This window comes from Micromys minutus (genome assembly GCF_963924665.1).
Source record: "Micromys minutus genome assembly, chromosome: 6".
Taxonomy (NCBI): Eukaryota; Metazoa; Chordata; class Mammalia; order Rodentia; family Muridae; genus Micromys; species Micromys minutus.
In genome coordinates, this window is record NC_137975.1 from 8193787 (window position 1) to 8207681 (window position 13895).

General features: G+C 37.6%; 1 pseudogene across 1 annotated transcript; it reads right to left on the bottom strand.

Moving 5' to 3' along the window:
• Window positions 1–5786: 5786 nt before the first annotated feature.
• On the bottom strand, window positions 5787–6775 carry LOC308421892 (actin, cytoplasmic 2-like; annotated as a pseudogene). Its single transcript has one exon. The product of its transcript is annotated as an actin, cytoplasmic 2-like (transcript).
• Between the last annotated feature and the right edge of the window lie 7120 nt (window positions 6776–13895).

The window sequence follows — 13895 nt, forward strand, 5'->3', positions numbered from 1 at the left end:
TCTTAAACTCCTTCCCCTTCCCTTTGCTTCAGACAGGGTGCTTTTCCCACCGTACCCCAAGACTACCTCACACCCAAGACACTCTAATAACTCGTACCCCACCCATGTCATCTCCCTTCCTTGGAACATCAAGTACCTATAAAATGAGCCACATCCTCTCCCACTGAGGCCAGACAAAGCAGTCCTCACTTACATATGTGCCTGGGGTCATGAACCACCCCATGTTTGCTCTTTGTTTGATGGCTTAGTCTAAGGAAGCTTCCTGGTTTTGAGTTAGTTGACACTACTGGTCTTTCTATGCGGTCGCCATCCCTATCAGATTTTTCAATCATTTTCCTAACTCTTCAGTAGAGGTTCCCATCTTCAAACCAATGGTTGGTTATAAGTGTCTACACCTGTCCCAGTCAGCAGCTGGTATAGCTCAGAGAAGACAGCCATGCTAGGCTCCTGTCTACAAACACAAGATACCACCAGTAACAGTGTCAGGGCTTGGTGTCTGCCCAAGGACTGGATCTCACATTAAGCCAGTTACTTGTTGGCCATTCCTTCAGTCTCTGCTTCATTTTTTCCCTACATTTTTTTTAAGCCAAGAATAATTCTGGGCCAACAATTTTAAATGTGGGTTGGTGACCCTATCTCTTCCCAACATTCTCTATCTATCGGAGGTGGTCTCTTCAGGTTCCACCTTGTTACTTTTGGGCATTCCATCTAAAGTCATCCCCGTGGAGTCCTGGGAGCCTTTAACATCCCAGGTTTTTGGAACTTTATAGTGGTACTTCCCACCCCTCACCCTCAGCAGATGCATAATCTCATGCACTCTACTGGCCCTCTCATCTTCTCTCCTGTCTTCCCTATTCCTGACCCATCCACCACCATTTTCCCTCCCTTCTCCCTCTCCTCTCCCACTTATGACCCTCATTCTCTCTGCCTCCAGTGATTATTTTGTTCCCTCTTCTAAATGGGATTGAAACATCCTTACTGGGACTTTTATTCTTGTCATACTTGAAATATTCTATGTGTTGTTTCATGAGTATTCTATACTTTTCTACTAATATCTTCATATTAGTAAATACATGACATGCACATCATTTTTATTCTGGGTTACCTCACTCAGGATGATATTCTCTAGTTGCATCCTCTTGCCTGAAAATTCATAATTTCCTTATTTTTAATACCTGAATAGCATTCTATTGTGTAAGTAAACCACATTTTATGTTATCTATTTTTGGGACGAGAGGTGTCTGTGTTGTTTCCAGTTTCTTGCTATTACAAATAAGGCTGCTATGAACATAGTGAAGCACCCGTTCTTGTGGTATGGTGGGAAATTTTTAGGTATGTCTCAAAGATCAGTACCACTGGGTCTTCAGATAAAACTATTCCCAATTGTCTGAAAAAACTGCCAGGTATTGATTTCCAGAGTGTTTGTACCAGTTTGCAATTCCACCAGCAATGAAGGAGGGCCTCCTTCTCTACCTCCTTGCCAGCATGTGCTGTTACTTGAGTTGTTGAACTTAGCCATTCTGATTGATATAAGGTGGAACCTCAGAGGTATGTTGATTTACATTTCCCAAAGAATAAGGATTTTGAACATTTCTTTAAAAGTGAAAAATCTGGATGACAACATCAAATCTTCGAAAAAGAAATTGAGGAATTCCTCAGATGAAATAAAGATCTCTCATGCTTATGAATCTATAGGATTAATATAATAAAAGTGGCCACCTTACCAAAAGCAGTCTAAAATTTCAAGGCAATGACAATCAGAATTTCAACACAAATCTGTGAGTACTTTTTGATATCTGAACAACTTCTCATCCTCATAACTTTCTGTATTTCATAGTTAACTGATATTGAAAGGTTTGTCTTCTTTTTCTCAGAAATACCTTCAGTGCTGTTCCTTTAGTACCTCTCTCCCCATTTTTAGCCATATGACTATTGAGACATTTTCTTCAATTTTCTTTTTATTCATTAGCACCTTGTTTGCTCTTCCCAATAGACCCAGTATCTGTATTGGAAGTTCTCCTGAGATTAGAGAATTTCAGAGCTCATGGGAAAACAATTACTTCTAAGGGAAATTTTCCTTGTGTAATATAATTCATAGTATGTTAAATATGTATACATATTTTTATGTATATACAAGTATGCAAATGTTTGCTGGTCCATACATATATGTGCAAGTACACTTGTATATCTTCTTTACTGTTTGAGACAGCTCTCTAATTGAACCTGTAACTTAGCCATTTGGATAGAATATGTGGCCTATAAACTTTAATGGTCCTGCTATCTTTTTTTGTGACAATGGAATTTGTGATACATGTTACCATAACAGTTTTTAATAAGTTTTGGGTACCAAGCATTGGTCCTTATGCTTGCATGGCAAACACTGTCTCTGAGAAATGAGGCTACTCTGTTAAGGACATACTGTTGCATGGAGTTCCTTGATTTATCAAGTAATTAAAAAAACACTCATATAGTTTTGTAAATATGAGTAATATTTGAAAACTTATGAACAACTCTGATACAAGCCATTATATGATATAGAGGACTTGAATGGGAAATGGGTATCTAATTGAAACACTGATGAAGATCTAAGTGTGCCATCTAGTAAGAAAGTCTAGGGATGTTGTCTAAAGCTCATGCTGTAATCCAAGGGAGTACTTAGATGAAATGGTTCAGGAGGTAAAGTACTTGCTGTTCAAGTTTGAAGAGCTGCATTTGCCTTTAGAATCCATGTTTGCTCTTTTATTTGAATGGTTGCAGTAGAGTTTGTCTATAGTGTCCATGCTTCAGAAGTAGACATGAGGATACCTGGTGCTCACTGGATGGCTAGTATTGACAAGATGTTCAACCTGGTTTAGAAAAAGACTTTGTCTTAAAAAAAAAAAACAACAAAAAAAAGAACAATGAATCAGGGTTAGAGTGATTAAAAATGACACGTGAAAGCTGCATCTTGCCTCCAAATATTGCATCTCACATATACATACACTCTTTATTTCACACACACACACACACACACACACACACACACACACACACACACACACATTTTTATGTAAGTTGCCTAATTCAGAAATAGTAAGTGGCAGAGCTAACAAAAGCACAGGCCTGTGAATTTGCCCAGTGGTGTACTCTAGCTATGCCCACAGTCTGCAAATCTGCAAAGCTTTTGGCAGAAAGGGCTCAAGTCAGGAAGTACAATACGGACTTTTTAGATCATTTCTTATTTATTGTTTTCTCCTCTTTTATACAAGAGTCTTTTTGGGTGAACTCATTTATTTACCTGAATCATATAGTTTGTTCTATCCTTAAAGCACTGCAGCTTTGACAGTCAGAAATGACAGCTGCTGGGCACGTGAAGTACTTTGCTTTTGTCAGGAGACATTGGAAAGCAAATGGCTCGTAGTGACCTCAGAACCCTAAGTGTTCAAGATCCAAAGCAGAGATTACAAAGGGGTGATTGATTCTTGTGGAGTTTAAGGCAAACGTGTCAACCTTGTTCTGCTTTTTGACAACCCAGCCAATTGGGATATCTGGAAAAAGGAAGTTTATTTCTGTAGCATGCTTCCAAGAATTTTTATCTCATTTTTTTCTTTTAGGGTTTCAGGATTGCACTCCAATTGACACCATTGCTGCTGCTTCTTCTTCTACTTCTTCCTCTTCTTCTTCTTCTTCTTCTTCTTCTTCTTCTTCTTCTTCTTCTTCTTCTTCTTCTTCTTCTTCTTCTTCTTCTTCTTCTTCTTCCTCTTTTTCTTCTTCTAACTGAAATTAGTTCTTTTGTGTATACTTAGATTTATTATAAAATTCAATGTGATGCTTCCATCACAGAGATGAAAGCTAGGATAGCAATTGCTGATGATTTTGTTATGAATCTTGTGTTTTCTCTGCCCCCTATTTTTACATAGGTTGGAGCCCATAATAAAGGTGTCAGATATCTCAAATGCGGTGTTTTCCATTCTTGACAAAGAAAGGTGGAAATTAGCCAAACAGGTCCAGCTACATACAATGCTGACAAATGTGCTGTTGATACTTCCTCCCTCAGCCAACATAAACCTCTTTCAATGTGGGCTATGTTGAATAAATTTATTTTTGTGCTTTGCATTGTTGAGTTGTCTTATTAAATTGTCTTTTGGAGGATGTGTGTTTGCATTAGTGCTGGGATTCATGGGATGGTTATAACATTAGTTCTTTCTTCAATTCACCCTCCTGAGACTAATGCAAAGACAAAAAAAAAAAAATCACTTGCCTGACCACTGGACAGTACCTCAAACAAACATGCTGAGTGTTTAGTAATAAACTAATACCTTCTATCATTATCTACTTCATTATAAAAAAAGATTTAGAGAAGTATCATAACCATGTAACAAAGGAGAAACTTGAAAAGGAAAAGCATGAGGATTCATATGGTGTACCGAAACCCTTTGTGAGCTTTTATGCCAGCTCTGGCCTTAATGGGTTTGTTACTAATTGTTATTATTGTTGGTATCAGGAACTGCTTTTGCCTCCAGCAGGGACCAGGATATCTGTTGCCATGGCAATGGAAATACATTCCCAGCAGATTTATTCAGCTCCAGCCTACACCTGGGAGCACTTACACCACAGTTTAAATAAAGGGCAGATCGTCCTATCCACCTCTCTCTTTTTCTCTCTTCCTTTTTCTCTTTCCCTTCCTGTCACTGTCATCCTCAATAAACCTCTTCCAGATGGAATCTCACTGGCCTGGTGTGGTTTGTCCACACATGAGCCACGATTCTATGACAACAGTTACTTTTATAAAATTCTGATATGATTCCTTACAATTTGTGGTACTCCCTATTACAGGCTGCTTGGGGCTGGTTCGCTGTTTTGGTACTTCTAACTGTGTCACTGTTATTTTCAGAACCTATGGTCTGTTTTTTTTTTTCTTTTTCTTTTTATTTATTTGTAAGGTGTACATTTTTATTTAAATGGTCTCAAGTTAGTGTACAGGTCAGCCCTGGATGCCTCAACACCTCAAACCACTCCCAGGGACACCAAAGCCTTCATACATCAAGTGAGGCAGGGGGAAGGGGGTCACAGTAGCTGACCATTCAGAAATTAAAAACAAAAATAAATTATTAAAGCAGATGATTAAAAAAATTCAGTAGATAATTTTCACAGAAACAGTGCTGTCACCTTTCCTGGTGTGGACTCAGGGCACGGACTCAGCCATCCTCCTCTTTGTAGTTGGGGTAGCTTTTGGGAGGGTGAGGGTCTTCCTGTAACCATGCATTTCATGGATACTTGGAATGACTTTTTTTTGTAATTTAAAATTATTTTACTTTAATTTAATTAGTAAGTTAATTAGTAAGTTAAACAAAAGTGAGAAAGAAAGAAGAAAGGAAGGAAGAAGGAAAGAAACAAAGAAAGGAAGGAAGAAAGGAAGGAAGGAAGAGAGGAAGGAAAGAAGGAAGGAAGGAAGGAAGGAAGAAAGAAAGAAAGAAAGAAAGAAAGAAAGAAAGAAAGAAAGAAAGAAAGGGAATGACTATTAAAAAACCAAAAACAAACAAACAATGCACAATGAAAGTCCTCAGCCACCTTGTAGAACTTTGGGGGATGTTTACTCCACCAGACTGCTGTGGCTTCACTGTTCCAGATTTTAAATCCTGAGTCAAAAGCACCAAAACAAAACAAAACAAAAAAAATTATTTGTTTGTTTGTTTGTTTAATTTAAAGGAATAACAAAAAACAAAACCATGCCAATGTTGTCTCGTATTTTTTACTGCACAAGTTAGGTTTTGTCAAAGAAAGGGCGCATCTCAGTAACAGTCCGGCTAGAAACATTTGCGGTGCACCGTAGAGGGCCCAGACTCATCTGATGCTGATCCACATCTGCTGGAAGGTGGACAGGATGGAGCTACCGATCCGCACCGAGTACTTGCGCTCAGGAAGAGCGATGACCTTGATCTTCAGTGTTCTGGGTGTTAGGCCTGTGATCTCCTTCTACATCCGGTCAGCAATGCCTGGATACATGGTAGTACCACCAGACAACACTGTGTTAGTATAGAGGTCTTTACGGATGTCAACGTCACACCTCACGATGGAATTGAATGTAGTCTCATGGATACCACAGGATTCCATACCCAGGAAGGTAGGCAGAAAAAGAGCCTCGTGGCACCGGAACCGCTCATTGCCAATAGTGATGACCTGGGTGTCAGGCAACTCAGCTCTTCTCCAGGGATGCGGCAGTGGCCATCTCTTGCTCAATGTCTAGGGCAGTATAGCACAGCTTCTCTTTGATGTCACGCATGACTTTCCTCTCGGTTGTGGTGGTGATGCTGTAGCCACGCTCGGTCAGGATCTTCATGATGTAGTCTGTCAGGTCCCGGCCAGCCAGGTCCAGATGAAGGATAGCATGAGGGAGAGATTAGCCCTCATAAATGGGCACAGTGTGAGTGACCCCATCTCTGGAGTCCATCACAATGCCAGTGGTATGACCAGAGGCATACAGCGACAGCACAGCCTGGATGGCTCTGTACATGGCCGGGGTGTTGAAGGTCTCACACCTGATCTGCGTCATCTTTTCACGATTGGCCTCAGGATTTAGAGGGGTCTCAGTGAGCCTCACAGGGTGCTCCTCTGGAGCCACACGCAGGTCATTGTAGAAGTTGTGGTGCCAGATCTTCTCCATATCGTCCCAGTTGGTGATGATGCCGTGTTCAGTGGGGTACTTCAGGGTCAGGATCTCTCTTTTGCTCTGGGCCTCGTCGCCCACGTAGGAGTCCTTCTGACACATAGCCACCATCACACCCTGGTGCCTAGGGCAGCCGGTGACGGAGGAGCTGCTAGGAGACTTCTCACAGGTGGATGCAGACTCGACTTGTGCTCTTTTTTCTTTTGCAAGGGTGCTATGTCCTGCCTTGTTTCCTGAGGTGATTACATTGTCTTTCTTCAGTTCCGTATACCCCTTGTGGATAGTGAGGTCTATGTAATCTACTGCTTCTCCTTGGGGCAGTTTCAGGTCTTTCCTATCTGCATTCATTCTTGGCATGACTGACACGAGTAGCCAATACCTGTATTTCTTCTCCAGACCGAGGCTTGATCTGGCTTGAGCCTACTAAAACCGTGTGATTGCCACTTCAACTGCTTAGAGTTCATACTTGTACCTCTCCTGCTGTATCAATGAAATAATGTTTCTCTGGAGTCACCACTTTGGCTTGTACACTGGTTGTGCCCTCTCTCCTGTAATGATCCCTGCTCCTTGGGAGGAGTCACCGGAAATTTGTTCTTTGACTAACACATGTGCACTGTGATATGTGCATATTGGAAAATATATGCCATCAGTAAATACAAATAAAAAGTTTATTAACTTGTAAATTTTTCCATAGTAAAACATATTGTAATTTAGAGAAACGCCTTATGCAAAAGAGAAGGTGTCATGTATTTTCTAATCAATGATGATTCATTAGTGACTAATCTTAAGTGAGTACATTACACAGTTTTTTACTAGTGAAAGAAAACAAATATGTTACGTGAAAATCATGACAGATTTTTCTACATTTCTCCCATATATACACTCAACTCCTTAATAAGATTAAATCTCTAAAGCAGAGACATGCATGTGGGGTAGAAGACACTTTGGCTAGTCCATTAAGAGTGAAATAGGAAGCAAATGGAAATGATGTTTATGGAGGCATGCCCTCAAAATGCTTCCCTGCCTCCTACAAAGTTGTTGAGCTATTACTGCATTGATTACCAATGATTAGGTTTTAGGCATGTATCACATGCATATAACTGCAGTGCAAGCAGAGGCCAGAAGAAGGCATGTGGTCTGAAAGTGCTGGACTTATCTTACAAGAAGTAGTGAGTAGCCAAAATGAGTGCTAGAATCTAAACCGGAATTGTTTGCAAGAGATTCTTTTTTTTTTAATTGCTAAGCTATTTCCAAACCCCATAATTAATTTGTATAATATTACTGATGTATATGTAAAAATTCCTTAATTAAAATATTCAATGTTTACTTATAAATTAGAGATGAGGAAGTACATGAAACACGAAAAGATCTAAAAGAGAAGAGAAAAGTTTGACAATCAGAGATGAAAACATTTAACAATAGTTAATCTGAAAATTTTTTTTTTGCTTTTTATTTGTCATATAGTGTTTAAATGCCTCCTTTTATACAAATTCCTATAATATTTCATTTTAGGTTTGATTTTTCTCTTTTTTTTTTTGGATTTTCTACTCATTTTCTAAGTATCACAATTTACAATTATCCAGCATTTGTAATCTACTGAACAAGTCTTAAGACACTAAGTCATTTCCTCTTTACTTCCAGTTTAACTATAGCCACACTGAAACTGGGAGCCACGCTCATCCACAGTGAGTCCACTTATCTAATTCAGAAGTAAACCTTATGACTTTCATTGTATAATCCTGGGGAATAACTAATTGGCAGCTGTGGTGTCCTTATGAGACTGCACTCCCCAATTACAAAATCCCCTTTTCTCAGTTTTGTCAAGTTGACCCTTAAATCCATAAAATTTTAGTTCTAGATTTTCTTCACATAGTTGTGTTCTAGAAATGTATTGTTCTGCTTTTTTCTAAGATTGTCATTTCCCAGTATTGAAGCGAAACAATGTTTATTTTTTAAATTTAATTTATATTTTAGTCATTTACTTATGTGTGTACCCATAAATGTGTTGGTGTACATGCAGACAGTGGAAGGGCGGGAAATCATTCCCACTCTCCTCAGTTTCTGCCCTTTTACTTTTATAACAAATTTATTTATTCAAATGCATTTATTGCCTTGTAAGTCTCTCTCTCTCTCTCTCTCTCACTCTCTCTCTCTCTCTCTCTCTCTCTCTCTCTCTCTCTCTCTCTCTGTGTGTGTGTGTGTGTGTGTGTGTGTGTGTGTGTGTGTTGATATGGGTTTAGGTAATTGCATGTTTTAAGATCTGAGTACAATCACAGAGGTTGGTCCTTAACTTCCATAGATTGACTCGGAGGCCTGTTAATATCTGTTTGATTCTGCCTCCCTTCCCACCACACTATCTTTGGGATCATGTAAGCTTATATACTACTATGGGACTTACTTGGAATTTAGGGATTTGAACTGAATTCTACATGGTTCTGGAGCAAATATTTTATCCACTGAGTCTACTCCACAGACTCAAATTTACATTTAAGATTCATAAATACACAAACACATATCAGTGTTTTGATTTTGATAGGTGTATTTATTAATAAACTTTTAGAAAAATATATCCTGACACATATCATTTATGACAAAATATTCAACTATTTTTCTCTTTTGGAAAAATAATGTATTTTTATTATATACCATTACAAAATTGTATGGTCACACACCAGAACATTATATTTTATCCATCTATAAATTAGAAATATTTGTTCAAACTTGTCCTATTCATTTCCCCACATTTTCCCACACTCTGCTAACCACTATTTCTGTTTTTATTTATGAAATCAAGGTTTTCAGATTTCACAGTGAGACTACGCGACACTTGTCTTTTTGAATCAAAGGTATTTTTTTTATCACAGTGGGGTCCAGAATCATCCATGTCACCATGAATTGCAGGGTTAATTTCATTTTATACTGAACATCTAAATATAGACTACATTTTATATATTCAGTGTTTGAATAAATATTTATTTTTAACCTTTCATCTGTTTTGATTAATTCTGCAACAGATATAGAAGAATTGATGTCTTTACAGTATAATGGTTTTATTTGTCTAAATTTCTCAATATTTGGTTTGTTTTATGTATGTGTGCACATTACTGTGTATGGCTCTGTGTGTGTATAAATTAGAAGAAAGTTTTAAGAAGCCAATACCCCACTTCTATGTGGATCTCAGGCATTGAACTCAGGTTGAGAGCAGACTTGATCACAAGCAATATTGCTTGCTGGGCTATCTTATTAGCCTGGTTTTATTTATTTAATGTTTAAGTAGTAAGGCAATATAATATATCCTGATCATATTAAATTCATGGGGTCCATCTCATTTATTTAAATGATACAAGATGAAGCATAGACATAAAAGAACATTCTGTTTGAAAACAAAAGGAAAGTAGGGGAGCATGCAGGACTGTTCATCTGTGTAACACTAAGGAACATTTCACATTAACTGAAGGGAAGAGTCTATACACACGGCAAGCACTAAATATCAGTTGGATGTGAAGTTTATAAGAAGTATATCACCAAGTTCCAGGGGCTTCATCAGACAATCTGCATAAGGATGAGCAAAGAGATTAGCACAATAACATGAAGTGAATAGTAATCAGTGGGATTTCTCTTGTATTTATTTGTAGAAGTTGAGGAGGGCAAAGAAACCACAATGAGGAGACAGTCTTGAGACACCCAAATGAATTTAAGGAGGGCAAAGGAGCCACAGTGAGAACACAGTCTTGAGACACCTAGATGAATGTGAGGAGGGCAAAGGAGCCACAGTGGGGAGACAGTCTTGAGACACCTAGATAAATTAAGAATGTTGGGTGCTGGCGATGCATGTCAGTTCACAGAGTGCTTACTCTAACATGTGCTAAGTCCTGTACTTGATGGCTTTCACTATGTAAACTATGTGGGCCAAACACAAGTTCTCTCTGACCCCAACATCTAAGAGCTGGGTGTGCAGGTATGTACAAATACACTATGTTTATAAAAAGATAAAGTGAGGGAGTATGTGTTTTAGTGGATGTGTTGTGAGGTATTGGAAAAGGGGGAGCTGAAGGAGTTTGCAACCCATAGAGCAAACAAAAATATCAAAAACCAGACGCCTCTAGAGTTCTCACAAACTAAACAACCAACCAAAGAGTACACATGGGGAGACCCATGGCTCCAGCTCCTTATATAGCAAAAGATGACACTGTCAGACATCAGTGGGAGGAGAGGGCCTTGGTCTTGGGACGGTTCAATATCCCAGTATAGGAGAATTCGAGAGCATGGAGGCAGGAGTGGCTGCGTGGGTGAGTATCCTCAGAGAAGCAGGGGGAAAAGGGTGGAATAGGACATTTCCAGAGGTGAACTGGGATAGGGAATGACATTTACAACATAAATAAATAAAATATCCAATAAAAATAAATAAATAAAATGTGCTATAAAAAATTAAATAAACCTTTCAGGAGAAAAAAAAAACAAAACAAAAGACAAAACAAACAAAGAAATAAAATGGAACAATAGTAAGGAAGCAAGGAATAAATTCTATAACATTGTAGACATTGATATTAACTCTTAGATGTACCTAGCTCCAGACATAGGTCATAGCAAATTATAGTTTTAAAATATTAAAACAAATCACCATCGATTGCTTTGTTATTGATTTATTCTTAAATAGTAAGACATGGTCTATAAATTTTCTGTTCATTTTTTACTATATTATTTTTCAAGCAATTAAGTTTTTACTGCAAATTTGGAGGATTTACTTGATATAATCATTAAGTGCAAGTGAGTTACTAAGCATTTAAATTAGGATGTAACCAAATGAGGCTAATTTTTTTCTTATCTTGTTGAAGCAAGGTTATTTTAATATGTAATCCTTATTAAAGCATACTTCAATTATACTGGAAAATTTAAATTATGCAAGTTTTCACATATAAAATTACTTCCCAGTATGATTGACATTTTCAAGATGGTAAATAATATTTTGTATGCTTATTACTTAAGTACTTTTGATTTTGTACATACAAGATTGATTAGCTAAGATCAGGCAAACTATGTTTAGGTATTTGGATTAATCAGGCACTTTGTCTTTTCTGTAATATTGATAGGAATGTTTAGCAACTCTACCAAGTAAGATGAGTGGCAAAAATGAATACAGATTTTGTTATACATTACAAAAAATACACAATTAATCTGGTTGGCATGACCAGATATACAAAACATCATTAGCATTTGAAGAATTCTTTGGCAATATCAAATATCAATGTTATAAATCATGTTGAAAAATAGCAATTGCTTTAAAATGTGAAAATGTGTGTTTGTGTGTGTGTGTGTGTGTGTGTTTGTGTGTGTGTGTGTGTGTGTGTGTGTGTGTGTGTGTGTGTGTGTGTAAATGCATGGAAAAGTATATGTGTGGATGTCAGAAGACAACTTTCTAGAGTTGGCTCTCTCCTTCCACTATGTCCAAGCTATCAGGCCATAAAGCTTGATAGTCTGTGCCCTACCTGACTCTGCCTTAAATTTATTTAAAACACTAGCTATCAGATGCCACTTTTAAAAAAGACTGAGCATTCTAATGAATAATAATTCATTTTTCAAAAGAATGGCTTGGCATCCTTATTTAAATTTTAGCTGATGAGAAGAGAATTAAGGCTATCAACTTTCTTCATGTGAACACTATTTCCTTTTACATGGAAACTCCTGCAGGCTATGTAAACCTAGAACTTACAATGTAGTGGAGAACAAGCTTGAACTTCTGATGCCCTTGTCTCTGAAGGTGGCATGCTTGACAGTTTCTCTATTACCTGATCTATATTTCCAGCCCAACTTACTATCATCTGATATAGCTTTCCAAATTTCCATATGTAATCCCACCTTCTAGACTCTGGCTCTATTATTCCTTGTTTCCTACCTATCAAAAGTCATCATCAGTAGCTACAGAAAGAAATTTTGAAAAGATACATCAAGCAACAGTTTTCAACATTTGTGTTTCATTTTTAGTTTTCTCTCAAACTACTTTTTCCTTTTAATCTTATGACACATCTAGCATATTTTATTATTTCCCATGAAATCACTCATCTATCTTTTCCAACATACTGTTGGCTTCAACTTTATTTACTTTACCCAGAAGCAGATTAACTCTTTTGTTAAAAATAACCAGTTTTGTTTGCCAAAACATATCAAATTCCAAAGATGATGTTTCCTACAAACACTTGACAACAACCCGAATTCACCTTAAGTTGAAAGGGATGGCTTGTAAACTTCCAATTTTTCACTGCTTCTGTCACCATATACAAATGTTCATATCACAAACCTATCAACTATGAAGAGATACCAGGTGCTGAGTGTTGACTCTGTTGGAGTGTTGGCCATATACAGGTAAGGAAAATTTCATAAGAACTGATACCTAAAGCTGTCCTCTGAGCTCTACCACATACTGTACTATGGTATACTTCCACGTGCGTGCGCGCGCGCACACACACACACACACACACACACACACACACACACACAACTACAATTTTCATCAGCACCTATAGCAAGCCCAACAGAGTGTGTTAGGACTAACATTTCTGGGTCTTCAATTATGTTCAGTTTATCTGACTGCCTGTCTCTGGACCAATAACATGCAGTTTCTATCATGATTGACCTATAATATATCTTGAGTCTAGAGATTGTGATTCCCCTGGAAGTTCTTTTATTGTTGAGAATAGTTTTTAATATCCTGGGTTTTTGTTATTCCAAATGAATTTGCAAATTGCTCCTTCTAACTCTATGGAGAATGGATTTTGAATATTGATAGAGAATGCTTTGAATCTGTAGATTGCTTTTGGCATGATAGCTACTTTTACTATATTGAACCTTCCAATCCATGATGTTGGAAGTTCGTTCCATCTTCTATTTTTCAATTTGCTTCTTCAGAGACTTGAAGTTCTTTTACTTGTTTTGTTAGGGTCACACCAAGGTATTTCATATTGTTTATGACTATTGTGTAAGGTTTCTTTTCCCTAATTCCTTTTGCAGCATGTTTATCCTTTGAGTAGAGGAAGGCTACTGATTTGTTTGAGTTAATTTTATATCCAGAAAATTTGCTGAAGTTTTTTATTAGCTGTAGAAATTTTCTGGTTAAATTTTTGAGTTCCCTTAGGCATACTGTCATGTCATCTGCAAATGGTGATATTTTCACTTCATACTTTCCAATTTTTATCCCTTTAACTTTCTTTTGCTGTATAATTGCTTTATCTAGGACTTCCAGTACTACATTGAA